The sequence below is a fragment of the Opisthocomus hoazin genome, chromosome 15 (assembly GCF_030867145.1).
Source record: "Opisthocomus hoazin isolate bOpiHoa1 chromosome 15, bOpiHoa1.hap1, whole genome shotgun sequence".
Lineage (NCBI taxonomy): Eukaryota > Metazoa > Chordata > Aves > Opisthocomiformes > Opisthocomidae > Opisthocomus > Opisthocomus hoazin.
Genome location: NC_134428.1, coordinates 26388614 through 26415111, shown reverse-complemented (window position 1 = coordinate 26415111; position 26498 = coordinate 26388614). Strand labels below are relative to the sequence as shown.

The following is a 26498-nucleotide window of genomic DNA, read 5'->3' as shown; positions in this document are numbered from 1 at the left end:
CAATATTCTACATAAAGCTCTTTTGAAATGTTTTCAGTGAGATCAAGTAGCTTGTAAAAGCATGCTTACTCAAGCAAGATTCTTGTCTACATGTAGAAGGTCATGTGTTGCACTTCCTCTTTTCAACTTGTGTCGGGCTGGTGTAATCTTTTACCGGTACGTATTTTCCACGCACGGCCTCTTTCTGGTTGTGTGTGAGCTAAAAGTGCTGCTGTTCACACCTTCCTGTGCGTATATGGCAACACCTTCCCACACATGTGATTAAAAGGCAAAACTTAATTTTGCAGACATTAATTGTGTTAGCGAAATGTGTTTTAAAACACTTCAGAGAATGCTCTGTCAGCTTGACGGATGAAGGTAATGTTACAAAATGAATTTTGTTGACAAAATAATTTCAGGGTGTTGATAAAATGCATTTTGTTTTCAGAGTGAAAAATACCAGACTGACAAATACTATTGTCCTTAGAAGTGTTTTTTCAGCTGTCAGTCAATTATTGCCTTTTTAAGCCAGCCAATGATAGTTCTTCATATCTGAAAAAGCTTTCGTAAAAGATAGCGTAAAGCTCTGAAGGACAAAATAATTAAACTTTGATTTGTTGCTTTCAAATTGAAAACAGCTTTGTTACTTTGATGAACAAAGATTGGTCGCCTGCGAAGTGGAAACAGGTGGCAGGCATTTGATGGAGATTTGACAGAGCCAGAAGGGAGGGCGGTTTCAGAGCTGGGTTTCTTGAAACAGCTGTTTGTTTGAAAACTTATTGCTAGACTATTTGAATACGTTGCACGCTTTTAAAATGGGTTTGCTGCAGCTTTCACAAGCCGTTTGCATGCACTCAGAAGTCTCGTTTCTTCTTTCCATTATGTGGCACTGCTTGCGCAAGCGGAGGGACGTGCAGCCAGTCTTCTGCCCACCGGCGCACGTGACGTGGGCTGGGGCGTCGGGTGGCCACGCGCTCGCGGTGGGCCAGGGGCCGGGGCCTGGGGCCGGGGTCTGCGTTGGGCTGGTCTGCGGGGCGGTGCGGGCACTGCCGAGGGCGTGGGCGGGCGATGGCGGGAGGGCCCGGGTGTGGGGCGCGCTCCTGGGCAGCCGTGCTCCTCCCCGGCGGCTTCCCGCTGCCTTGCCCCGGTGAGGCGCTGCCTGCCCCTTGCCACCCTGGCGTGCAGGACTGGCTCTGACCTGACTCGAAGATCCAGTCATGACCTAACTGGACAATGTATACTGTTAAGCAGGTATCCTTCATTACGGCGCTGGGCATGCTCCTCCAAACGTGCGCACCAAACACCTTTTTCATTTCAGGTTAAATACAGTCACAATATACATATTCATTATATTCCCGAGAAATGCCTGGCATATTAATGGATTTTCAGAGAACTAATTAGCATATGTTAATGTCTTTCATGCATGTCTGTTGGCGCCTCCAGGGGGTCGTCAGGGGTCTTCAGGTGAAGGCCTGTACTCTTCATCACGGTGTCTGCTGGTTGACCTTTGTTTCTGCGCAAACTCAGTTCCAAGATCACGTATACCGTGTTCTTCCAGGTTGTTTTGCTCCAGTCTTGTTGCCCTCTTGGTGCCTCTTTATCTCTGTAGCTTGGTGCATCTGCCCTCCCAAGGCCGAGCTGTCTGGAGTAGAATTATTGAGGAGTCTCTTATCGTACAGCTATCCCAATTATCCACTGAGGACCAAGACTTGCTTTGGTTTTAATTAGTTTGTCTAATGACTTAAAGTGATAACTTGTATCTACATACATCCACTACATTCCTAGGTAGAAACGGGTTAGTACAATAGTTACAGCATTAGATCAGTATGTATGCAAGAATACAAACTGTAGTAATAAAAACTACTAACAACTGGAAAATATTATTAAAGCTACTTTGTTATCATTTCACGTTTCTTATGATCCCTTCTGTGAGACCACTGTGGGCAGAAGGCCCTGGGATTTCATCTCACCCATTTTTATGAGAGAAAGTCTTCTCGGGGCAACAGCCCAGAGGCCACTGGCACAGCCTGCAAATGTTGAGAGTTTGCATCAGCATCTCCTATGGTCACCTGGTGACATCAGCAAAAACGTGTTTCTGGAGCATAGGCAGCTGGTGTGGCTTGCAAACACTGACACCAGCACCAGGCTTCTGGTTCAGCCTTAGTGATAATAAAAAAAGCTCTGTGTCCTTTCAGCAGCTCCCAGGAACACTAGGCCCCTTGTCATGACAGCTGTATCAGGTCAAGCCCAGAAAACCAGTTCTGGATCTGGCGAGATTTTGTTTTTCAGTTACTAAACCAAAGTCCTGCCTGGTGCAGCCCAAGGAAAAGTTAACCAGGTTACAGTAGGGGGTAATTGGAGTCAGTATAACTTCGGTTACTAAGTACATGGCACTGTTTCTCCTAGCTACTGTTTTGGGTAAGGATCTCTTGGGCTCTCTAGCCATTATGCTGCTTCCCAGGAGGACGGCATGCCCACTTTTTTTCTGAAACATTCTGGTTTCTTATTGGGATCTTGAGTTCAGCACACACGTCCCCTTTTGTCCTGCAGCACTGAAAAGGAAGGAACAAAATCTTGTGTTATGTATGAACTGGACTCTAGTGGGATTTTTGAGGAAGCTTGAACTTCAGGAGATAGTCTTGTGATGAGGTAATGATGCTTCATTGCCAGGTTGTATTTTTTTTTGTTCTGTATCAATACTGGCATAACTAATTACATTAAAGCATAAATGACCTTGTTGGAACAAGTAAACTTAGTCAAATGAGTGTGCCACTCCCACAAATCACTAGAATGACACTTAGCATAATAACTCCTTAATATGTGGAACATCTGTTCTTTGTTTTTGAAATAATCAGTGACTCTTCCTCATTACCTTCACTTACCAGTGCCAAAGTGAGCCAGCCATCCCTGGTATACCACTTAAAATTTTTCGCTTCTGGCTGGCTGGGGTTTTGAAATCACTGACAAGAAAATAAGCAGTCAAAACTATAAATCAACTGAAATCCCAGTTACAAGTAATGTGTGATAATTAACTAATGGTAGTTAATGGCACTGGCTAATAAATTAACAAAAGCATAGTTTCTCTTTTGGAATTAGAGTAACAGGGATGCTGGTAGCATCAATTATGCCTTCAGTCTTGCTTTTAAGGGGGACTGTCTTTTGCTTTAGGCACAGCAGGATTCAAACCCCTCCAACAAGCTGAGCACAGTGGATAGTTTTTTAACACGTGCGAATAAATATGAGATCCCTCACTGACCATCCAGTCAAGCCACACCATGAGCAGAGCTAGCTGTCTGCATAAATAGCTGGTCTTATTGCAGCAGTGCACAGGCCACTTGAGCACTGTTTCAGGAGGGCCGGGGGAAGCGATGGGCTTCCTGGGGCCCTGGGCGGTGAGCTCTGGTTGTTTCCTTGCTGAAGAACAGCCTCAGCACTTCTGCGGCTTGTGCCAGGGACACTGTCATGGGCAGAACGTAGCTCAGTAGACAGAAGAGCCATGCTTGGCTCATCAGGCTCAAACCAATCCCTCCAGCTTGGTTCAGGACAGCAGGGAGATACAATATGGCCATTCCTGGGGAGAGCTGAGATGCTGGAATATTATTTGCTGATTGAACTTCAACACAGCTGTGTTTTTGCCTTCCGTGCTGTCTTTAGCAGGCAGATAGCAGCCTGGCTTCTCCCTGCTGGGGGGTGGAGGACGGGGAGAATCAGTGCACGTCTACTAATCTGTCTTCAGTTCACATCTGCCTTTTGGGCTGCTTGCTCCCGTGGTACAGTCATGACGATGCTAGAATTACACCTTAAAACTAATCATTTTTATTGGAACACACATAGAATGAAAGGTCTGACTGTCTGTGCACACATATACCATCAGTGGCTGTTACCCAATAAAGCTGTCTATATAAAGAAACATCACAGCAAGTCCTTGAGTAACATCTCCTCAAGTTTAAACAGAAAAAAAGCTCCTCACAATTCATTTCTTGTAAAAATGAAGAAAAGAGGATCAATACAAGCTGAGCAAATGAATCGGGGTTGCTTCCTGTAGATAAGGAGAGAAATAGGGTTTGCGACCACTGGTTCTGGCTTTGGGAGGGCAGCCCACTGGCCATGCGGCTCGCCCTGGCAGACTTGGCAAGAGCCCTCAGCTGCTAAACGAGTGTTGACTGCATGCACTGTCTTCTCCCAGAATTTGACTTTTATTCTGGAGAGGAGCAGGAGCCCGGGGTCCTTCCCCACAGCTGACAGACCAGGGACTGCCAGACAGCCCTGTTCTCTTTGCTTCCTCCACAGTGAGAACAGTCGTGGCAGAACGACAAGCCTGGAGTAATGAGCGGGGTGTAAATGAGCTGCTCTACTGCACTGGTGTCCTCGGGTCTGTAAATGTTGTCAGCGCCCTCTTCGACTCGGTGCAGATGCACCTGGAAATTCTATGCTTCATCGTCCCATTTTTGCAGCAGTTCTTGGCCCCAAAAGGAGCTGTAGAAAGTGCTTCAGTTTCTCTGTGATGATTAGGAACACAGTGCTTCCTTCATGACATACTGTCTGTGCTTCTGAGGTTCCTGCACACTGAGCCCTTTGTATTTCTGTCTTCACAGTACAAGTCCCACGATGCTCCATTTAGTGGATGTTATTTAGGTTGAAAGGTAAGCAGCTTAAATGCTTTGCTTTCTAGCATCTGTGTCCTGTTAGAGCCATCTCTGACTCACTCGCAATTGCACGTTTTGTTACGTGAACATGTTTAGATAGAACAAGGGTTTTTCTCTCCTTCAGAAATTTGGAGTGATGACTTGTGATGTAATCAATAGGGTTTGCAGAATCTCACCCATCACCATCACGTCTTTATTCTTCAGAATGATGCTTGCTGCAATATTATAGCTAGGACTGACAAGATAAAGCTGAGTTAAAACAAATTGCACATTATCTGCTTCCATGCTGCTGTTGAGATTGCAAAAGACAACAAATGAAATTCTACCATAGAGAAGCTCCTCTCCCTCCTCCCAAGCAGAGGAGTGGCAGCTACTGAGGCAGACCGAGAGCAGCTCTGACAGAAGCTGTGCTGAGATGGGAGTTCCTGTTGCCTCATCCCCAGCAGATGACCAAAGTGCTCTGTGCCAGGCTTCCAGATCCACATCCATCTTGCCTCCATGCTAGATCCTGAGCACATTTTTCCCAACCCCTCTTCAGTCTGCTCAGTCAGCTCCCGGGGAGTCTCCAGGATTCAGCACTCCATTACAGGCCATGCAGGAGTATGGTCTGAGCTCTGCTTCTCCTGCATCACACCCCAGGAGGTGTAGTAATAGCTCATGCCCGCAGTTGCCTGGTGTCCTTGTCTCCTTCCCTCAAGAACCACAGCAAGGAGAAACACTTTCAGGGCACTGGGGTCGTAAGACAGTTTTTTCCTTCCTGTCACAGCCAGCAGCGAGCCAGTTTTCATGAGCCCAAAGAATGCTGATGTCCCACAGAGTCCCAGCAAGAGATGTTTGTAGGATCCCTTTGTGGGCCAGTCTGAATGCTGGCCATCTGCTCTACCAGGCTTGCATCATGAGGTCTGAGTATTTGATGCTGCAGGCCTGCTATGAACCTGCCTCTTGCCAGCACGTGCTAGGAGCATTTTTTGACTGACTTCAGGAAAGCAGGCAGGCTGTGGGGAGGTTTGGCTGATGTAGCATTTGAGCAAAGTGCTGTTCAGTATGGATATGTGTACCCTGTGCTGAACTAAGAGATAAAAGGAGCTCTTCACGTAGTGAGGAATGAAATGCAGCCTTTTCAGGAAGCCACTGGCTCCTGTAGTTGATGACGAGTTGAGACCATCTTGCCACAGATCTACCCAACTAGGGGACTCAGCACAAAGTCATAGGGCAGCGTTTAATAACATCTATGTGGCTGCTTTGTGCTGTGGAAGTATCTGACTCTCTCAGCCAGTAAGAGTGGGATGCTCTTTTGGGCACAGAAACTGCATTAAAGAACATGAAGCTATCACTGCTCTGGATGGAGCTGCCAGGAATTGCTGCTTCTTGCTCTTTGCTGAAAGGTGGCTTCACTCTTTTTGTTGAATGAGGTAGGTGTATTTAAGTTCACTTTACAGGAAGCCTCTTGACTTCAGCAAGCAGGCACTGCAGACAACTCTGGCAACAACTCTTGTTGCTACTCTTATGAAAAAGAAAAAAAGAATTTCTCAAACATAAACCACATTTGACCTGTAAGCGGAGAGCGTAGCTTGACAGATGGCAAGGGAGGAAATGAGGGATCAGGCACTGGGAAATATACAGGCAAAATACCACCCGATTTCTGTCTACTTAAAAGCCAGTTCTTTGCTGGGGAAAGTTGCAGACTCTGCCTCTGCATAGCTCGTTGCCTCAGTCTGTGAGCGCTGAACCGGGGACTCCTCCAGTCTGAGACTGTCAGGGCTGCAGAGGAATGCTTAATTATGTGACTGCTACCCCAAAGGATAATTACTGATCTGAACTACCTGCAATGCCCCTGGAAAGCTGTTTAGCATCAAAGACACTATTGAGCTAGCCAATAGCAAAGAGTAATTTTCAAATACTCTAGGAAATAAATTTCTACAGATTTTGAAGGTACTAAAAGTGATGGATCGTTATTACCTGGTATTAGGACTTGTTTTTCCTAGTTCTGTGTAGAAGAGTCAGGCACATGCTGGTAGGTGGAAGGAGCAGCAATCCTATGTAGCCTTAGTGCCTTGGTTCAGAATATCCTGGGCATAGTGGAGTCAGGAAAACTCTTCTTCCTTTTTAGGGACACAGAGGGGTTATCTCCAAGCTCTTCATTCCTGAAATGCATTTTAATTGCCAAAGGGCCAGTTCTGGCTGGGACAAGTCCCTGAGCAGTGTCCTCCTGGGCACAGGACCGTGATGAGCTCTGCCAGCATCCAGGCCCCGGACAACTCAGGCTCTACCAGGTGGCTTGGTCAGGACCTCAGTGGCAATAGCCCATGGTTCCGTGGCTTGGGGGGGCTTTAATGGCCACACCAGACAGCCACCTGCATTTCCATCTAGCCAGGACATGAAGTATGTATGACCTGTGGCACTGGACCATTGTGCCTTGGGAGATGTGTCTGGCATGGCACTTGGGCTGCCCTAGGCATTACAGTCTAACACCAGTTAATACAGCTCATCAGGGAGTGCACCACACACACATACAGCAAGTGCAAGGTGTGGTATTTGTGCAAAGACGTGTCAATGCCATGCCTGTGTGCTTGCCTGTGGCTGCAGTCACCTTTGCCCTATTTGTCGATAGAGGTAAATTAGTATTTTATAGCATACATGTGGTGGGCCACCCCCTATTTCTGTGTTAAAGGAACGTAGCTAACCTCCCTGGGTCAGCTGCTGGTGTGTGCCCTGGGACTCATTCTGCCCATGACTTCCCAGTGTACAGAGGTCCACAGCAGTGGGGCCGGGCACGTGCCCTGCTCCTGGCCTCCTGCAGATGCACACAGAACCTTGGGAAGAGCAGATGCAGCCAGCCTACTTACTGATGCTGGGAGTGTCTGGTAACTGCAGTACTCTCCCATTCTAGGAAGGATGCTATTAATAAATGAAGGGCTTGAAAGTGCCATTCGGGACCAAAATAGTAATGAAATTACATTATAAATGCAGCAGCAAAGCTAATGTGATTCCCTGTTAAACAACTCAGCTGTATATCCCATTTCATAGAGCTCTGAGGCACTGTACTTTCCTTCCCCCATCCCATCAAAGGAGTCCTGTCTACTTTGAAAGCCTGTATTTTTTCCGAAACATCAAGGGTTTGGTTTCTTTGGACCTGACTGCAAATCCAAGAGGCCTTTGTGTGTATTTCACAGGGCTCTGTCCCTGCAAACAGACTCCTTTGGTTTTCAAGCTAGTCAGGCCCAGGACCTGCACTGTGTTCTCTCCCTTTTGATTTGTATCACTGTTCTGTTACAGCAAGGTGCTGTAGAGGGGAGATGAAAAGAAGCTTGAAAGTCTGTTTCTATGAAAGTGTGAATTTATTTTTAAATCTCTTGATTTATTTAATTTGTCTGCCTTTTTTTAATGACAGGTGAATAGATTTATGACTTGTTCTCTTTCCCAAGGTAGCACTTGGCATGAAGGGAATTAATTACATGTAGAGCAAATGCAGCTGATGTTAATTTTCAAGTAAATTTCAGCTTTGCTGAAATTTCAGAAAGTAATGTTTTATAAATTAAACTCTGCTTTGTGTGCTTTCTTTTTAAAGAAGGCTTGGCACTTAGGAAGGCAGCAGGAACAGAAAACAAACATACTAGATGAAGGAAACTTGTCTGTAAGGATGTACCCCGTCAGCTATCAGCAGACAGCTGTGAGAGATTGGTGTGGCAGCCCATCAGCTGTGTGTGGAGAGTGTAATAGACTCCAGCAGCATACCAACACCTTTGGCAGGAATTGGTTTCAGTGGCAAATTGCTGGTCTGTGGCATGAGCTGCTGCTTTGAACTGACAGGGTGATTAAACTGGTTGCTCCTTTCTGTGCAAGAGCGCACACCCTGTGCACTACCAGGAAAACCTCGTTGTGCTTCAAAGCAGTTTAGATACTGATACCGTCAGAACTTAACTGAAAAGGTTCCTGCACTGCCATGTCTGCACTGCCTGTGCAGGTGCACTACTGGCAGGACAGGCGAAGCTGTGGTCCCTGGGAAAGTCAAACTACCATCAGCGTACATTGACTGACTGGTCCCTGTTGTTGTTCCATCTGAGGCTGTAGTTAGCACTTCAGTTCCTCCCTCCAGAAGGCTGGAATGATCTTACCTTAACTTTTGTGGCAGGAGAAGTCTGGGAAGCACAGCTCCAGAGCTGGGTAGGTGCAGTGGGCTGGAGCAGTGGCACTGGGTCTGGCTGGGCTGAGTGCGGGAAATACTGTGCTGCTCTCCAGCAGACAGGCTGGGCATGAGAGCGGTGACCCTGGCAGCTGCTTGCCAGCCCTCAGGAACTTGGCCCTGCGGGCAGTTAACATGGAAGGGGCCGTAATTAATTTAACTCTCCGTTCATCAAGCCCCATTTCCATCCCTGGAATGACAACTCATACATGATGCTTTGGAGGAGAGCAGTTCCTTCCAGCCTCTGGTGCTGCTTATAGGCAGCAGTGCCCTGTGCAGCTTAACAGAGAGCAGATCTGTTTTAAATGTGGTCTTCTGATTTTTATGTGCTGTAGTATTTACTGTCCGAGTTCTTATGTCTGAGATTTCCAGCTGTTCTGTTTAAATCTGATGGAGATGACGCTGGGAGCAGAAGGAGAATCTCTGCTGGGGTGAAACTGCTTTGGCTGTCCGCTGCCAGTGAAGCACTCTGAGCTGAGCAGGGTGACTTGCAGTATAATCCGTGTCTCATCTGCATCATTTCATCGTCTTTTAACAAGCAGACTACAGTTTAGTGTTTCTGAGTGAATTTATTGCCCTGGGTCTTGTTCTGAGGAGCAATGACCGTGGGGTGCCCCATTATCTTTTAGCTCATGTGTGTATGAAACAAACAGTCATCTCATGTTTCCTGTAGCTTATGGTCCTTATCTGATAGTGGAATGTAAAATGAGTTTATGATTTAGAAGTAGAAAAGGTTAACTCTAAATAATAATAAAAAGTTAAAATGCAGAATGGAAATGTTGCTTTAGTTTTTATGGGTTCTACATAATTTTGTCTCCTTCCCCGAAGGATTTAGTATAACTCAATGAGAAAATTGCATTCAAATCCTGTGGGCTGCTCTGCCGTGACTGAACTGAAATTAGGGTAGATATACAAAGTAGTTTTGTAGAAACCGTTTGGATGGCTGCCTGCTGGGGGAAGCACTTGATGCCTGGGTTGTACTGTCTCTTGAACAGGACAGAGATGGAACAGCAGGCTTGTGGTAAGATGGGAGGACACAGCTGCACGCTCTTGAGGCCGTAATGCTGCACTGATGGTCCTGGAGGACCTGAGTGCACAGTGGCCTTTGTTTGCTGTTCCTGTCCATGGGATGTTTGCTGAGAGCTGCTGGAAGGGAGCAGCTCATCAGGTGGCTTCTTGCTTGGAGCGTGGTTCTCATTTCAAATGTGTTGTTGACTTGTTGATGGCAACTTTACCTTCCTAGGGCTGCTCAGCATCCAGTGCCGTGGTCTGAGGCCTCCCAGAAGGAAAGAGTACCAGTGAGAGATTTTGCCATCTAGCCCAGACCCAATGGCATTGCTTCTGTCCCCCTGCTTAGCCTTGCTTGAGGTGTTTGCTGAGCTCCAAAACTTCCTGGAGCAGTCCCGTGAGCACATGCACAACCAAGCTGTGGCTTTACCTGTCCCACACACAGTTCAGAGCACTGTAGAACGATTCTCCGGCACACAGGTGAGGTGCTCTGCTTCGTTCTCCTGTGAGTGCTATGTGGCACACAGTTGGAAAAAGGCTTCCTGAAACTTGGGACTGTCTTAGCTCCTGAGTTTTGGGAAGATAGAGATTAAAATCACAAAGTAACTGTGGGTCTTTGCCCATGAAGGGCGCTTGAAGAGGGCTCCTGAGTGAGAACTAGAACTCAGCTCCCTTTGCACAACCAGCACTTGCAGGGTGTGCTGCAGAGCTCAGTGCTCTGCACTGCTTGCCTGATATGCATAGCAGGAGCACTTTGGGGGTGTGAGCATGCAAAAGACCTGGGTTTTACTCAGTGTTGACTGTTCCAGACATGACTAAGCCGTTTTGATGAAAGAGATGAAATCTGACAGTTTTACTATTCAATTGTTACTTATAGATTTCAAATAAAAATAAATTGGCTTCTTTTAAAAGAACAAACTGTGGAAAAGCTTTTGTAAGCAGAAGTGAGAGGTCTCTGAAGCATGGCAGACAGCTCTGTATTCATAGCCAGCTAACAAGCTCTTCAGGGCCCAGTGGAGATGGGGCTGGACTGAAAAGCAAATGCCTCTTCTCAGCTCTAGCTTTGCCTTGAGGCACTTGGGGAAAGAAATGCACAGGAGGAAGGGGAGGAAGTTTAGAGTCTTAGCATCCCTCAGAAGGTAGGCTCATCCTCAACACCATCACAACAGCACTGCAGACAGCACACTGCTGGCACTGGTGAGCTCCTGCCAAGGCCTCCTGACCCCAGTGGCTGGGTGCTTCTTGCAGAAGAAGCAGTGAAAACCTGTGCAAGCCTGGCACAGTCTCTGTTTGCTATTTCTGTTGCAGCGGGTGCAGGAGGCCAAATGAGATCAAGTGTGGCTGCTGCCCAAACATTCTGGGAGACGTGGTTTCTACCCTGTGGGGCTGACAGGCTCAGGGGGAGACTGCAAGGGACAGGCAAGGAGGCAGTGGCCTTGCCAGTGTGAGAGGGATGACCCCCTTGGCCCTTCCAAGGGTGGGTTCTTTGTTGCTGGGGTGCCTTCCTCTCAAAGGCAGGCATGGGGTTGGGTGAGCTGATTGTCTCTGGAAGGGCTCTCTGTGGGTGCTGGCATTCCTGGGGCTGCCTGTGGCAGACTTGCTTTTTCCAGGGTGCTGGAGTTGGTGGCAGAATGGGTCTATTTGGCTGCCTCCTGGACCCCCACCCCCTTTGTGAGACTGCTTTCCACAGAGGCTGCTGCAGGACATCTGGGCAGCAGCACGTCCACAGGCACTGCGATGCGTTCGGTTTGTGTTTAGAAGCAACTGCTGACTTAGGAAGTTTATCTGTTGCTTTTATAAATCACGGGCCTGTTGTTGCCTTCCAGGCAGTGTCCTGCTGACACCTCCTCCACAGGACCGGTAGCCTCTGCAGGCTGCTGGGCCCCGGCTGGTGATGGGGCATCGATGATGTGCCCAAGCTGGAGCTGGCAGCGGGTGCTGGGGAAGGGCAGGGTGACCGCCAGGACTACGGGTGCACTCTGCAGCGGCTCCATTCCCTCAGGGTGCCATGGGCCAGAAGTGTTCTGTGCCCTGGGCTGAGAGGTCACGGTGGCCCTTCAGCACTGAGCTGGACTTCCCTGGCGCGAGCATCAGCCAGGGCCAGGACTGCAGAGCTGATGGCAGCTGAGGTCCTGGATCCTCCTGCTTTCCTTAATGCCTTCATTCAGGTGGCAGGCTAGAGAGTCTGGTGGTTCTTCTCGGGCTCTTTGCACCTTTTAGCTTTGCTCCTAAGGACTGGTGTGTGCTGGGCTATCTGTTTTATCAGCTGGAGTTTGCTAATGAAGGTGTAAGCATTCTGGATTCTTTGGAGGACTTTGGGATACATGAGCAAATGGCTGTAAGGAAAACGCCTCTCATCATTCAAGATAAAGAACATCACAAAGCCTTGGAGACATCACTTCATTCAGGAATTGAATTGGAGTCATCTGATGTCAAATAAGTTTCATTTAATAGGTCACTTAAATAAAGTTTCTGTAGAAATCAATATCACTTTCTCCTGCAATTGACAGCTCAAAACATTGAAAATGGCATTTTTCACATAAGGTTTATTTAATTTTAGGAGGAAGAATCCCTCCCACACCTTCTGCTTGGTCTAGGCAGCACTGGTACAAGTTTAACAGTCTGCTGAGGTGGAAACCTGCCCTGTCCTTTCCCATGTGAGGTCATTTTAGCACAGGCTTACCAGTCTCACATGCAGTCAAGATGCCATTGTCACAGGGCTGTATCTGAGATGTGTCCCCAGCTCCCTGAAGGAAACAGGGACAAGTCATTGTGTTCTCTCTTACAGTTGAGTTTGGCAGGGCAAAATGCCTCATTGTGTATCTTAGGAGAACTAGACTTTCTGTACAGGCGTGTATCTGTATACTGTGAAGACTGGAGATTGCAACAGGGATGCTTCTGTGTCCAGGGCAGCCTCACTATGGAAAATGGGATGCCTTTGCTTTGTGTTTTCTGTTGCAGTCCAATACTATCCCATGGGGAAGGGAGGAGACTCTTGCAGCTTTCTGCACCATCTCCCAGGAGAACTCTGTGTAGGAAATGAGAGCTGTTATTATTCCTACTATAGTGATATAATTGTTTCTGAACACTTGCTGTTTCCTCCACTTGCTTTTCAGTCCTAAGCAATTTCTGAGGTTGACACGCCATCTCCAGTCACGTTTGTCATCTTGTGTGGCATGACTGATGCAATTACAGCTGACATTGTCACAGCATTTTGCACAAATGCCTTCATTTGCAGGCTAGCAGATGACCCCTGAAATGAGCAGCAGGAGACATCAATGCCTTAAACTTCCTCCATGGGAAAGAGTTGCTGGCTCTCAGGGTCACGTGGTCATTGACAAGTTTTTAAAGCAAACACTTTTCTGCTGGTTGTGTGCAAGAAGCAATGTTATTACTCCGCTCCTACACAGCCTGCACATGGACTTCCCCTGTCAGCATTTTTGTCCACAAGACACCACCTGCAAGCAATCAGAGTAAGTGCATTGGCAGTAGACATCAGAGTTTGAGAAGACTGAGAAGTGCATGAAGTGCTTTGCCTCCTCTCTGCCTCTCGACACAAGCGCCAGCAGCCACTGTGAGGTGCAGAGGGTGAGGGATTGGGGACTGTCCCAGTAGTCAGTCAGTGTCGGCCAAGGTGCATGTCCTCACAGAGAAGGAAAACTGTCACTCCCTGGGTCTTTACAGCGGGAGAGCGGCAGGCTGTCGGGGTGCTTGCAAATGCTTCTCTATGGAGAGGGATGGCAGCACGTCAGGTGGGTGCTGTGCAGGGAGAGGAAATGCCTCCGATGCAAGTTAAGCAATGGGAAGAGGTGTTGGGGGTACCTGTGCTCGCTGATGGCACAGGCACGTGGGACGCTTACCGGGCCCGAAATGTAAAACTGGGGTGGAAATTTCTTCTCCTTGGAGCATACAGCTCCAGGAGGCAGGACATCCCTGGGACAGCAAGTGCCATCTCCTGTGGTGAGAAGCAGGCAGAGCTGGCAGGTTTGCTCAGCAGGGCATCAGCCAGTTCTGGAGGTGCTGGTGGGGGCTTGCGGTGGGGCTGGCCGCTGAGCATGCTGCGCTCCCCTGGCACAGGGATGGCTGCCGGGACGCAGGGCGCAGCTCCTGCTTTGCTGACAGCCCCTTGCTGTGGGTGGGAGAGGCCAGCTGGTCTGCGAGAGGGACAGCAGTGGCTGTGCACACCTGCAGGGTGCTGGCTGTGCTTGGTCTCGTTGCTCTGAGAGTGTAGGAAGGCTCTTTTAGGACGTGGTTGGAGCAACTTGCAGGAGCTAACCCAGAGCTGATGGCAGTTCCCCAATCCCTGCCCAACAGACAGAGTAAGGTGCTATGTAAAACCACTCAAGCTTTTAATGACCTCTTTCAGACACAAACTGACCATCTAACTTTGCACAATTCACTGAGATTCCATTTTACTCAAGGAAATAAAAATAATAGTTTAAACCATTTCAAATATAGCTGTAAATCCCTAACAATGTTAACCTTTTCCAAAGGATTAAACTGATCCCTGGTGTCTTCTTAAAATTGCTATTAGGAGGTGGCACGAGATACTCTTTCCTGAACTTCATGTTCCCAAAGTAAATAACAAGCCACGCTGAGTGTGGGGTTTATTAGCACTCTGACTGGTGCCTGCCTGTCTTCTCACCCTATTCTGAGTCATCAAACATTAGCACTTTGTGCATTATGAAGGCAAAAGTTCTTGCACAGGATCACAGATGTGAGGAGGGGGACTAAGGTGATGTCTGGGTTCAGTGAGGGAGCAGCAGCTGCCACAGAGAGCGTGGGAACAGGAGAGCTCTCTGGCTTGTACAGCCGTGCATCGTCCTTTGAAGAGATCTGAGGCTCTGGTGTTCGATTGTTGGAAGGGCTTGGCTGGAGATGGCAATAGTGGGAGAGGTTTAATTAGGCTTGTGGATCCAACTCATTCATGACACAACACCAAATCCAGTATTTCATTTTGGCGCACTGGCTGAGGGAGGGGCATTGGGACCTCTCCTGGGACACACAGGATTGCTGCTGAAAGGGTAAAGTGGCCTAAAGGAAACACCTTTTTGATAGTAACACTACAGTCGTGCCCAGGCAGGAAAAAACAGATCAGGGCTTTTTTACTAAGAACATACTCCTGGTGTGGCACATGCATTAGGGGCAATTTTGCAAGATGAATACTATCTTAAGAAAACTTCAAAAAAGGAAGAATGTAAACATAAATGAACACTGGGATTGTTTAAGGTACTTTAGCAGATACCCCAAATGTTCATAATCTCACAGTCATGAAGAAGGCATCTCCAGTTAAAAACCCTCTTGATCAAGAGAGAGCTTATGAAAGTAGCAATTAAAACATAAAGAGGTACAAATATGTATCTCATTGGGAAAATGAGAAATTCAGTAAATGAAACCTGTCTGGTCATTCGTCTGAGAGAAGGCATTGGTATCAGTGAAGACTCTTTGGGTTAGGGTCAGGGTTAAACATACCAGGAGCAAATGACGTATTACCCACAATTATGTTGAGGACTGGGTTCTGATTAGCAGTCACAGTGTAGGAAAGGCTGAAATACTTCTAATTTGTATTTGGAAAAAAGTGGGTGAGCCACTTGCATCCTGCAGTAAACACGGAATACCTTATTCTTCTGGAACTAGAGGGGATGCTAAACTGGGACTATTAAATGTTTAAATTTGGAAGATGGTGTGAAAGAATTCTTTGAACAGTTAACGTTGTTTTCGAACAAAATGTGGAAGAGGCCAGTAACAGTGACTGTTACCAGTGTATCAGGAAGGTAAAGGAGGAGGCCAGGAGCTGTGGGCTGGTGAGGCTGATGGTATTCCCAGGAAAATATGCAGAAAAAGAAGTTGCTTCTCCACAGACTCTGTGTTTGAGAACTCCTTCTTTCTTGCGTGTTTGGGCAGCATCTCAAGGGGACACTGCATTTAATCTCCGCTGGAGTTGAAGAAATCCCATTGGGGCAGCAGCCCCGGACGGTGGGATGGGAGCAGGAGAGCAGGAGCCAGATCTGAGGGGGTGCAAGGGGAGGCTGATGCCAGCAGGAAGGTTTGCAGTGGGACTGGTGCAGATGTGGGGCAGGCAGTGTGGAGCAGTATTTCCTAAACATTGCCTGCCGTGGGGCGGGAGAGCAGGAACGGAGCTGGCTAAGGAGAGACAGAGGAATACATACCAGCAGGGACTGGTCTGAGATTGGGCAAGGAGGGCAGGTGAGCCAGGCCTGGGAGCCAGAGCAGCGGGTGGAAGAGGTTTGCGGAGAGAGGGCCTTGCAGTAACCCTCTGGAGCCTGCAGCAGGGGACTGCGTGTGGTGTCAGGAAGAGCAGGAAGTAAGGGCCCCGGGGCCAGGGAGTGCTAAGCCTTTGAGATGCCTTTCTCCTTCTTCTTCAAAGAATCTGTACTGGGTACGCAGCATGCTGGAATGGGAATCTTGTCTGGGTAGCCCAGCTGCAGCACAACCATGCTGGTAGAGATAGGAGCTGTCATAGCTCATCCCTGTCTGGTCCTGCCATGAAGATGCTTGTTGTCCCTGCTAGCAGTAGTCCCTAGAGAAGATGCAGGTGCTAGCTGCTAATGGTGATGTAGCAAACTGCATCTCCTCTGGCACGGCTCAGCACTGTCTTCTTTGCTGTGTCCCTGTGGAGCCTGGCTCTGTGTTAGGCTCTAGGAGATGGAGCTCCTTTTCTCAGGCTTCTTTTGGTCACATCTGCACCTGCCCTGCTGCCGTGCCACTTGCTGAAGCGCTGGTTCTGCTATCCATTCATAGCGTGCTGGGAGAGCAGCTGCAGTTGTACATCCAGTAAGGGCAGATTACTTCTAGGCTGCTTCAACTGCCATTAAAAGACATATAGTTCTAAAAAAGGACAAGTTCACATTCTATCTAACATCCTTAATGCTTGTAATTTCTATGAGTGGTAATATTGATTCCTAGTGCTGTGCAGACTATAACACAAATGGACAGCAAATGGTAGGAGGAATTTCCTAGCCCTGCTGTATTGGGTTCCCTGAAGATGCTGAGTGGTTTGTATGTTCCCAGCAGCCCTAATTGGTAACGACAAAGGCTTGTGACCTGCGTACATCCTGGCTGCAATTTCCGTGGCAGAAGCTGGGCGGGGAAGCAGCTTGGTACGATCAGTGCTCTCTGTTTTTCCTGGGCTGTAGCGCTGTGTCAGGGGCCCTCAGGCGTTTGTGGCATTCCCGGTTCTCTTATGCAGGGACGGCCCCTGGATGTTTTCTGCCTGCTGGCATGGTTTGGTGTGGAGGTGGGAGGCAGGAGCCCGTGCAGTGCGGTGCCGGGAGTCATGCCGATTCTTGAGCCGGCTGCCAGCAAACCCGCGAGGCCAGGTGAGGCGGGGCAAGGCGGGGCGAGGTAGGGCAGGGCAGGGCGAGGCAGGGCAGGGCAGGGCAGGGCAGGGCAGGGCGAGGCAGGGCAGGGCAAGGCAGGGCAGGGTGAGGCGAGGTGAGGCAGGGCAGGGCAGGGCGGGGCAGGACGAGGCAGGGCAAGGTGGGGCGAGGCAGAGCGGGCCGAGGCAGGGCGAGACGAGGTGGGTGAGGCGAGGCGGGGTGAGGTGAGGCTGGTCAGGACCCTGTTTTCACACGCCATGCCTGACGCGCCGCGTGCGGTGCTGCTCCGTGTGTGGCCCTGCAGGGCATGGGTGACTTGCAGCAGTGCAGGCAGGCTGGGGGGACTGGGTTTCACCCCACCTGGAGCAAATGGGGACGGGACCCAGCCTCTGGTAATGACATTCTGCCCCGAAGGGCAGATACTGTGTTCATAACTTCTTGCAGTGAGCTCCCCACACTGTTTTTATACTGAATAGCTGACAATTAACGAGCTTGTTACTACATTCATCCCAGGCACTTCACGCTGAGTTACTGATATGTTAAATATACGATTACTTTTGAAGCTAACTAGTTTACAATAGATCCAGCACAACAAAGGCATTCTCAGCTCTGAGAAGGTGACAATCAAAATTGGTGCCATCTGGTTGTTATTGGTAAGGAGTAGAAAACTCCTTTGTGCTCAGAGAAGATATCACAATTGGAAAGCTATGATACATAGCTAAAATAAGGCTTCATGTTTCCCATCTTTTCATAGCTGCAGAGCTTTCAGTAGTGCAAAGTCGATTTTTATTTGAACATATTTGTGAGATTAACCTAAACCATGGGCCTGGGCTGTAGTTTGTCCTTCTGATAAAAAAGGATAAACATAACTGGTACTAACTGAGATAGGAGATCTGGCAGTAAACAGAGCATTATTGAAGAATATTACTTCCAGAGGTGCCGCTGCTTGTCTCCGACAAATTAAGAAGGGAAGCATCTGCAAGGCACAACGGGAAGAAAATGCTGCAAAAGAGGTTTTATCAAGTGTCAGGGGTAACAGCCCTGTGGAGACAGTCTTCTGGTGCTCTGCAAAGCATTATGATGCTAAATGTTAGCGTTCAGAGAGCCAAAGTAGGCATTTGTATGCGTTGTGCAAGAAATGGTATGTTATTTAAGCATACTTTCCTCTGAGAGTCTGTATTCCCTAATCCTCTGTCAGTAAATATGTGTCTTAGAAGGGCTTCTTCCAAACAAGGAGGAAGTTCACCCTTCAGTGCTTCTGGTGGGAGATTTGTCTGATATACAGCATCAGGCTTCTTGGTTCTGAGTAAGAGAAGAAAGCCATATGCTCTCACTTGTGTACTTGTGGCAGGCAGAGAAAGGACATTTTATAGATTAATTCTAATAGCACCTAGATGCTTACTCCAGTGTCCATGACTTTTTCAGAGGCCAGTGAAAGAATAGCACAAGCCCAGTTTCCAGGAAAATGCTGCCAGGTGTCTCATGCTGGCTGAGCTAGAGCTCTGACCCTTGTCTGCAGGACCTCAATCCTCTACATTAATTATGTTTCCCTGGACAAATCCAGCGAGATGTAGATGAACCTGAGATGAATATGGTTTCTATAGTCCTTGGCACTTCCTTAGTGAAGATAGTTAACTGATGTAGTTTATTAAATGTCTTACAGCTCTTGTTTTGTCACGTTTATCCATAGATGACCATCTATTTTCAACATGATTATACTGGAGGGAACTGGCAGGGTTTGCTGCAGCAAATTCCTTCACCGGCCCAAATCCCAGTCTACAGTCTAGGGCTTGGTGCTTAACATGCTGCTGCAGTACAGACGCATCCTTTAAGCAGCAAGAAAGAGATGTGGATCAGGGTTTTTTCCCTTCAAAAAATGACATTTTGAAGTAGGTTAAATCTACCGCTTTTCCACATTTTCTCACAGAAGATTTCGTCTGGCTAGTGTACATGCTTTCCATGAGAAATTATTTATGAGCTCCTCAGTCCCTTGTCTACTCTTCTTGATGTAACAACAGTAGATCTGGAGGAATGACCAAGGTTAAGTTTATAGTCTCACTTCAGATATAGTGCCAAGTTATTCAGTGCTTCATTTTGTTAGTGCCTGAACCAAAGGGCACTTTATCTCAGCAATGTCCTTCAGATTATACCCATATACCATTTTACCAATAAGGCATGCACCTGCTGCTCCAGTCCCAGAAGAAATCAATGTTTCATTTCAGAGATGCCAATTCTTTGCTGTCCCTCCTTTTGCCATTCTTATGAAGACAAACTTTTTTAGGGGTCGTGGGAAGAAATACAGAAGGATTGTTGAAAAACCTTGTCATCTTCAGCTACTGCATCCTGTTCTATTATGAATAATAGACCAGCTCATTGTAGGGCATGGTGGGTCTCAGGGTTTAAGTGATCAATATATACGTCTCAGGATTTAAGTGGTTGATATATACGAATGGGATAGGGCATATTCTTTGTTGGAGTCCCCTCCAAATAATTGGCCTAGGCTTCTGCAGTCCTAGTGGGAGATGTAAGGTGTGACCATGTCATTACTGTCTTTGCTGGGCAAATGCAAAACTGCAGCTCAGCTCCCCACTCACAGCCAGTTTTCTAGCACTTGTATAATTATAATACATGCTTTACTGTTTGTCAATATTTTAACCTTTCTGACACATTATTCCCTAGGGCAACTGAGCAACCTTAATAATATAGCTGATAATTATCCTCCACATGAATAAAGTTATCACTAGGGTCCTGTATGAATCACATGGAAAAGATGACAGATTTCGCTGGCTGGTCATCACAAAAACAGGAAGAGGCACAGATTGTGACAGCTTAATGGGGAAGGTAATAAAATCAACAATAAAGTCATTTATAATATAAGCAGTGATTCTCAGGCCCTTCTATTTGTTTTCATGCTAATAGAAGATAAATGTCAGATTAGGAACAAGACCTGAAATTTCTATTAAAAATATTTAGAAAATGTCATTAAATATCAGCAATTCACAGCTCAAGAAGTGGCAGCATGGGTCTTAATTACCTGTATGAGGTCCTTGGAAGCAAAGTGGGAATAATAGTATTTGCTTTGCTGTTTCCTGGGGGACTGCGAGGAGTAACGTTTCTACAATACTGAGAGCATCAGGACCCTGTGCTGTCCCTGCAGGCAGCAGCTACTCTTCACTTCTGGAAGGAGCAAGATGTTGTGTGGTGCCTTAGCAAGAGGAAGCCTCCTGGCCACTGGAGGGGAGCAGGACAGAGACTCTGTCAGGGGCCCGAGTTGGGCACATCACAACGGTTTTGGCAGGCTCCAGGTTTCACAAGGAACCCAAGCTGTCATTATAAACAAAAAAAAGACTTCAGTGCAGGTGTGAAAAAGCCCTGCAGCACTAACGAAGGGGTGAGAAAGGGGAAGGTGTGTTGTAGTGTGTAGGAAAGTATAGAACATACTCACCAGAAGTACATGAAGGACTGATGTTTGCATCTTTAAGTTATATGTCAGTATTGTTGGTTAGTCATCTGAAATGCATGCTGCCAAAATGGATGCATGCAGCCCTTAGCATTTATACTCTGCACTAACAGCAGGTTTGGGAGTGCGAGTGAGCAGTGGTGGGAAAAAGGAGCGAGCAGAAGTGTCCCAAGGAATGGTGGAGACTGCCGTTGTGAGACCAAGGTAACAGTCGGAAGAGCAGCAAGGCAGGAGGCTGCCGCCCTGGCTCTCTGGGGCAGAGCCTGGGTGGCCTGGGGACAGAGTGGTGCTGGGGCAGGAGGTACCATGGGCGCTGCCCTGTGCCGTGCAGGTGCTGGCGAACTGGAGCAGATCGGGGATGGCGTGGTGCTCTCGGCAGAAAAGCATGGGTGCTTCTGGGGCATCACCTCCTGCACGCCAGCTGCCCCTGAGGCCAGCGCTGCTGTGGCTGGAAAAGCAGGAGCGGCTCTTCCTGGCAAACAGCCTGGCCTGGGCCATCCTAGCTCTGTGTGGTCTCTTCAGCATTTGTCTTGGCGCAGGGATTAATCTGAGGATGTCTCTGGGACGCAGGCTGGGGAAGGGGCATGGGAGGGAGAGTGATGAAAATCGTATTTGTGTCTGTGCTTAACATTCGTGGTGTGTTCTCTCACGTGCACTTCTTCTAAATAAGCATTTTGAGGTCTGAGCCCTGGTGCCTCTAATCCAGTGAGCGCCTCATTGATCAAGTCTCACCATTTGATCCCCTGAGCTGCCTAGTGTTGCACAAAAGGGGTAAATTGCTTCTCATACTTTAAAACAATCAGAATGGTTTTAGTGTGTGTAGACCCATATGATAAATACAGAGGCACAGCTGGGATGAGAACAAGAAAAAGCAGAGGGATAATTAACAGCTGGAACACCACAGACCAGTTCCCTAGCTCAAGCCCTGGAGGAACACAATACATTCATCATGCTGCTCTCTGGGCTGATGCTACAGCTCTGGGGTGTGAGGTATTGAATTACAGTCTCTAGAAAATGTTGTTTGGGGAATGTTGAGGAGAGCTGGTAAACAATGTGCTGGAAGGTGACAGATACGTTTGCAGCTTCATATAGTGCTTTCTCAATAAAAAGAGCCATCCAGGGTTTTCCCATCACTGCCCTGCCTGTCAGAACTGGTAGGCAGCAGGTTGTCTGCCATGCCTCGGTGAGGGAAGTCGAATGCAGCAGCCAGTCGGCTTGCTTAGTTCTGATGACTGTTTTCTTTAAATGATTATTTTATTACTAAGTGCAACACTAACAATGGCTGATGAATCTCAAGCTTAATGAAGCACCATCTGTGATTCAGCTGTTGTGGAAAACAACATATAGAGAGCTCTTAACACTGGCTTTGCACGTAGTCTAGCCTGGACACCCCTTTGGGCTCTCCTGTCCTTGATGTGGTGTCATGGAGGATGCCACAGAGGCTCCGAGCCCAGAGCTGCTGTCCACACGACCTCGGCATAGCTGGCGATCTCCCCCGTGCTTGCACCAGGAGCTGCACCGCAGCCACACGAAGGTGGGGGTGGTGGAGGCATCCAGGATCTGCTTTGTAAGACGCTTTCCTTTTTATCCCCCTTCTTCACAGGGAATAATTCAGAAGACTTTGATCTGGGATGACACTTCACTCTTGCGGACCTGCCAGCAGGTCATGAAAGTCTCTCCCTGAGTCAAGCCCACGGCTTGCTGCCATGCTGCCTACCTCTCAGGCATCCTGCATAACCTCATCAGTGGTCCCACTATGCAGTGCGCACCTGTGAGTCATGCAGTAAAGCACACACTGAGGTAAAGAGGGGTGAATACTAGTTTCTTTCTCAAATGCTACCTTCCTCTGACAGCAGAAAACGAGCACTCGCTTACTTCTTTAATTAAATGGGTGACTCCCACAGCCGCTGTAACGAGTGGTGTCTGTGCACAGGGGGTGAACAGGAGATTAATGGTCAGATTTTCTCTGTGTGTTAATGAAAGGGGGAGTTTTAAGGTGGTCTGCTAGCTGTTAAAAACCCCCACGAGAATCTCAAAGAGAGAAAAAGACACACCAGAGCTGTTTACATGGGAAAATATACCAACAGCAGTATGTGTCTTCTAGAGGGATTTTCCTGCACAAGTAGTGAACTCTCCCAGCAGTACTGGAGCATATGATGCCCACCTGGATGTCTGATGAGGATGCATCAGATGCTTTCTGCAGAAGATGCGGGATTTAAGGTTATTCCATCCTTGCTCATGTGCCGCCTGCAAGGGGGATGGGTTGTAACTGGTATGGCATTACAAATACTGCTCCAGAAATCCTGACTGGTATGGCATTACAAATACTGCTCCAGAAATCCTGACTGCATGGGAGGCCCTAAACCGGAGAGCTCTGAGCCACCTGCTCCTTGCAGGAATCCTGAGAATCACAGCATGCCTCTTCGCAGTGCCATGATTATGAAAATCCATGAGGTCCAGGTTACGCACTTTGAGGCCAGAAGAAGACACAGCAATTTCCTAGCCTGATGTCTTGCATAGGCTTGGTGATTAGGTCTTCCTACAAAAATTGCAGAGCTTTATAGCCAAAGGGAAACAATGGTCCAGTGTTGGAGCAGTCCCTGCCTTCCTGGGGAAACTCTTCCCATGATGAACTACCCCTGCTATTGAACTGTTCCGTTTCACACTCTTGCCCTCCTGCACCCCTGGACTGCCCAGGTGTTGCGTGGGAAAATGGGATATTCTTGGGCAGGCAGTTGTTACTGAGCTGCAGGGTGGACAGAGATCAAGGTGCTCATTACAAACTGCATCTCACGTCAGTAGCCCCAAGAAGGAACTGCAGTTCTCAGGGGAGTACAGTGCAGGATTTCACAGGTTCTCAAATGTTTGCCTTGCAGTGCAATCTGAGTGTAAATCTCTACCCAGTCCCTGCACCTTGAGGAGCAGAAAGTACTGTTATGTGTAGCAGTGGAGAAGACAGGTGAAGGAGGAGCAAATGCATTTAGCAAGTCCATTCCTGGTGCACATCAAACATGAGAGAAAGGGATGAGACGTCACAGATGAGGTGGGAAGTGAGGTGTTAGACAGGAAGGAGCACTGTGGAAAAGCAGGCAAGAGCTGTTTGGTTTTAAGACCCGACACTATCTAGCTGTAGTTCTTTGTCTTTCCAGGGAAGCACCTAGACACCTCAGGGGTGGGAGGTTTTCTGAAAACATAGACAAAATTTCTGCTAAACAGCAACCTGTGCTTCCTCACTGCTTTGGTGATGCCGTGCAGGTGATTGTTTTCCAGGGCACATTGCATGAACAGAGGACTGAATCCTACTTGTGCTGAGAGCAGGTGTCAGATTTTCAGTCTCCTCCTTGTGCCTGCATATGATGTGCACGCGTACATTTCCATGTTTGTACCTCTTGCTTTGCCTTGGCTGTTGCCCTGGGCTGTGGTGAGCCTTCTTCCCCAGCTGGGAGCTCTGCCTTCTGAGGATGTGCTGGCTTGAGATGCTTCCATAGGAATTTTGCAAGTACTTCTCTCCACAGCTCCTTTCATTGTCATGTGGAAGAAATAGGTGCTGGATGGCAGCAGTGATGGGAGGGCCTAGGGAGATAGGTTTGTTTGTTCCATGCCTCCAGCAGAAGGGCTACAGATCCTCCCTGCCGTATGTGCAGTGAATGGTGTAAGGCTACAGGCGGCATGTTGCATGGTGGGCCAGGAGGGGCTGAGATAATGCTGAACATCAGCTGCTTTACACTCCAAGGCACTGGAGGATTGTCCCTAGCAGAGGTGCTGCAGCCCGAGGTGCTGCAGCCTGAGATGCAGCTGCAGCCAGCAGAGATGTGCAGGGCTCCCTGGGAGAGCGGTGCCCACAGGCATCAGTCTCCAGGCATTTGCTCGGAGCTGGCGAGCTGGCTCAGGCAGCTGCCTCAGCCAGAGGGCTCCTGCCTGGCTGGCTGGTGTGGCTGCTCTGAAGTTGCACAGAAGTGGTGGTGACGCTACAACTCTCGCTCATGTTTCGGCACAGCGTGTTTTAAAAATGACCTGTTGTGTATGCTGTTTCTGCGGGGAATGATGGGTTGGCCCTTGGGGAATTCAGAGAGGTTTTATTCTGTTGTCAAGGATAGGGAAGTTAAAATAACCTTGAATGAAGTAAGTAAATAAATAAAGTTGATGAATCTCTGTTCCCTGCCTCAGCTCTCCCTCCTCGTTGTCTCCATTTCTCTCTTTCTCTTTTTTTTTCCACTTCATTTCCCCTGAAAGGTTTTCAACTTGTGAGTCAGGTTTCCCCATGTGGATTCACCTGCAGGATCTCCCATAGCGGATGTTGGGAAGGTCAGTGTGAAAGCTGCAGTTCTGCCCCAGCTTCTTGCTTGAAGGAGCAGAGAGCACCATGGGGAAGACGAACTTTTCCCAGAGAAAAATCGGATTGGGTTGGGAGCCCAGTTTCTAGTCCCTGGCAGCTCAACTTGAGAACACGGCAGAGAATGGTTTCCGAAGGGCAGTGTGTTTCCAGGTATCCCTGGCCGATAGGTGTGCTCTGCAGCCAGGGCTGGGCCATGGTGGGGGGATGCACGGCTATGTGGGGCAGAGCAGAGCAGAGGTCCTCTTCCGGGCTGCCTCCCACCAGCCAGCCCCTCGCCGTGGTGGTGGAGCACATCCCTGCTCCCAGGCTGCCGTTCAGGGTGGGCTCGGAGCCCTGCCGGCAGTACTGCACTGGGGTGGGACCTCCTGGCCTGCCTTATCCCGTGCCTCCGGGCCTGGGCTGCACAGGGCAGCAGCACGCGGCTGGCTTGGACAAGCTGGGGACTTGACAGGAATGCTCCGGATGCCGCCTGCCACCGGCAGGAACAGGCCTCAGCTTGCTTCTCTCCTGCGCGTGGTTTATAAGTGCCTGAAATCCTGTGGCCAGTTGCTGAGCTTGCTGTGCCCCTACATGGGGAGGGACCCATTGGTGGAGACGAGGAAAGATGGGTTCTTCCTTCTGCTTTGCCCAGGCAGCCTGCAGTTCTCGGTGTCAGCCTCCGCAGCCCTGCGCTGGGAAAGCCCCGGCCTGCCTGCCTGCTCTGTGTTGATCTCTGCCACTCCGAACTAGGAGCAGTGTCACGCCAGCAGCAAAGACCTGAAAGAGCCACATCTTCTCTGTGATTTGTTTGCCTGAACATGAAGTTTTTTCACTTCCACACTTGCGAGTGCATTTCAGAGTGGCTGCGTTGGGCTCACTGCCACGTCCCCTGTCTCACAGGGCTGCTGAGTATCTCTATCCATCTCTGTCCATGTTCTGTCTCCACTTTGTTTCCTCTAGAGCCACTGGCTCTCTTAGCAGGCAGTTCTGGGTCAGTTAATTGGGTTCATGGTTCGTGGGCTCAGCTCCGTAATGATACTCAGCCCGTTTCAGCTTCCACCTGCTTGGCACCAGATGGAAAGCAGTGGTGTATGTGGTCGTTTTTAGATGGTTAAAGAGAGGTGGATTCTTCTGTTAACCCTAATAAAGGTGCTGATTCCTCAAGTCAGTTGGCCTGTGAAGCAAGGCATCTGGAGGTAAAAAAGAAAATGTGAGGAAAGGAACTCTGCTGTGTTTTGTTCAATTTGTCCTAGTTTTTCAAGCAATAAAAGCCATGGAGCTGAATAGCAAAGGTAGGTCTCCTCTGGACATTTGCATATGGAAGTCTAGAAAACACATTGCTTTAGTTCTGTTCTTATTGGAGCTTTCTGGTTAGGGAGAAAACCTCTAAGTGCTGCCTGCACTGGAGCTGCCTTCACTGGGCAAGTGAAGGCCTGGGCTCCTTTTACCTGCACAAGGTATGATCTTCTGTTGTGCCCTTTCCTTCTTCACCCCAAGCGATTTCTCTGGTTGTTTGGACCCTGGGTCCTACAGTGCCCTGACCGAGCTCAGCTCAGCTGCAGCTCCG

At 48.5% G+C, this 26498-nt stretch overlaps 1 long non-coding RNA gene across 7 annotated transcripts in view; it reads left to right on the top strand.

Annotated features, from left to right (window-relative positions):
• LOC142363244 (uncharacterized) overlaps positions 1–26498 on the top strand; it is a 172595-nt gene that overhangs the window by 40244 nt on the left and 105853 nt on the right. For 4 of the 7 annotated variants that reach the window (XR_012765613.1, XR_012765617.1, XR_012765615.1 and 1 more), the window contains exon 4: positions 22220–22416. The exons of the other annotated variants lie outside the window; for them this stretch is intronic. This is a non-coding gene — a long non-coding RNA (uncharacterized LOC142363244). The remainder of the gene's footprint in view (positions 1–22219; positions 22417–26498) is intronic. 7 annotated transcript variants of the gene reach the window in all.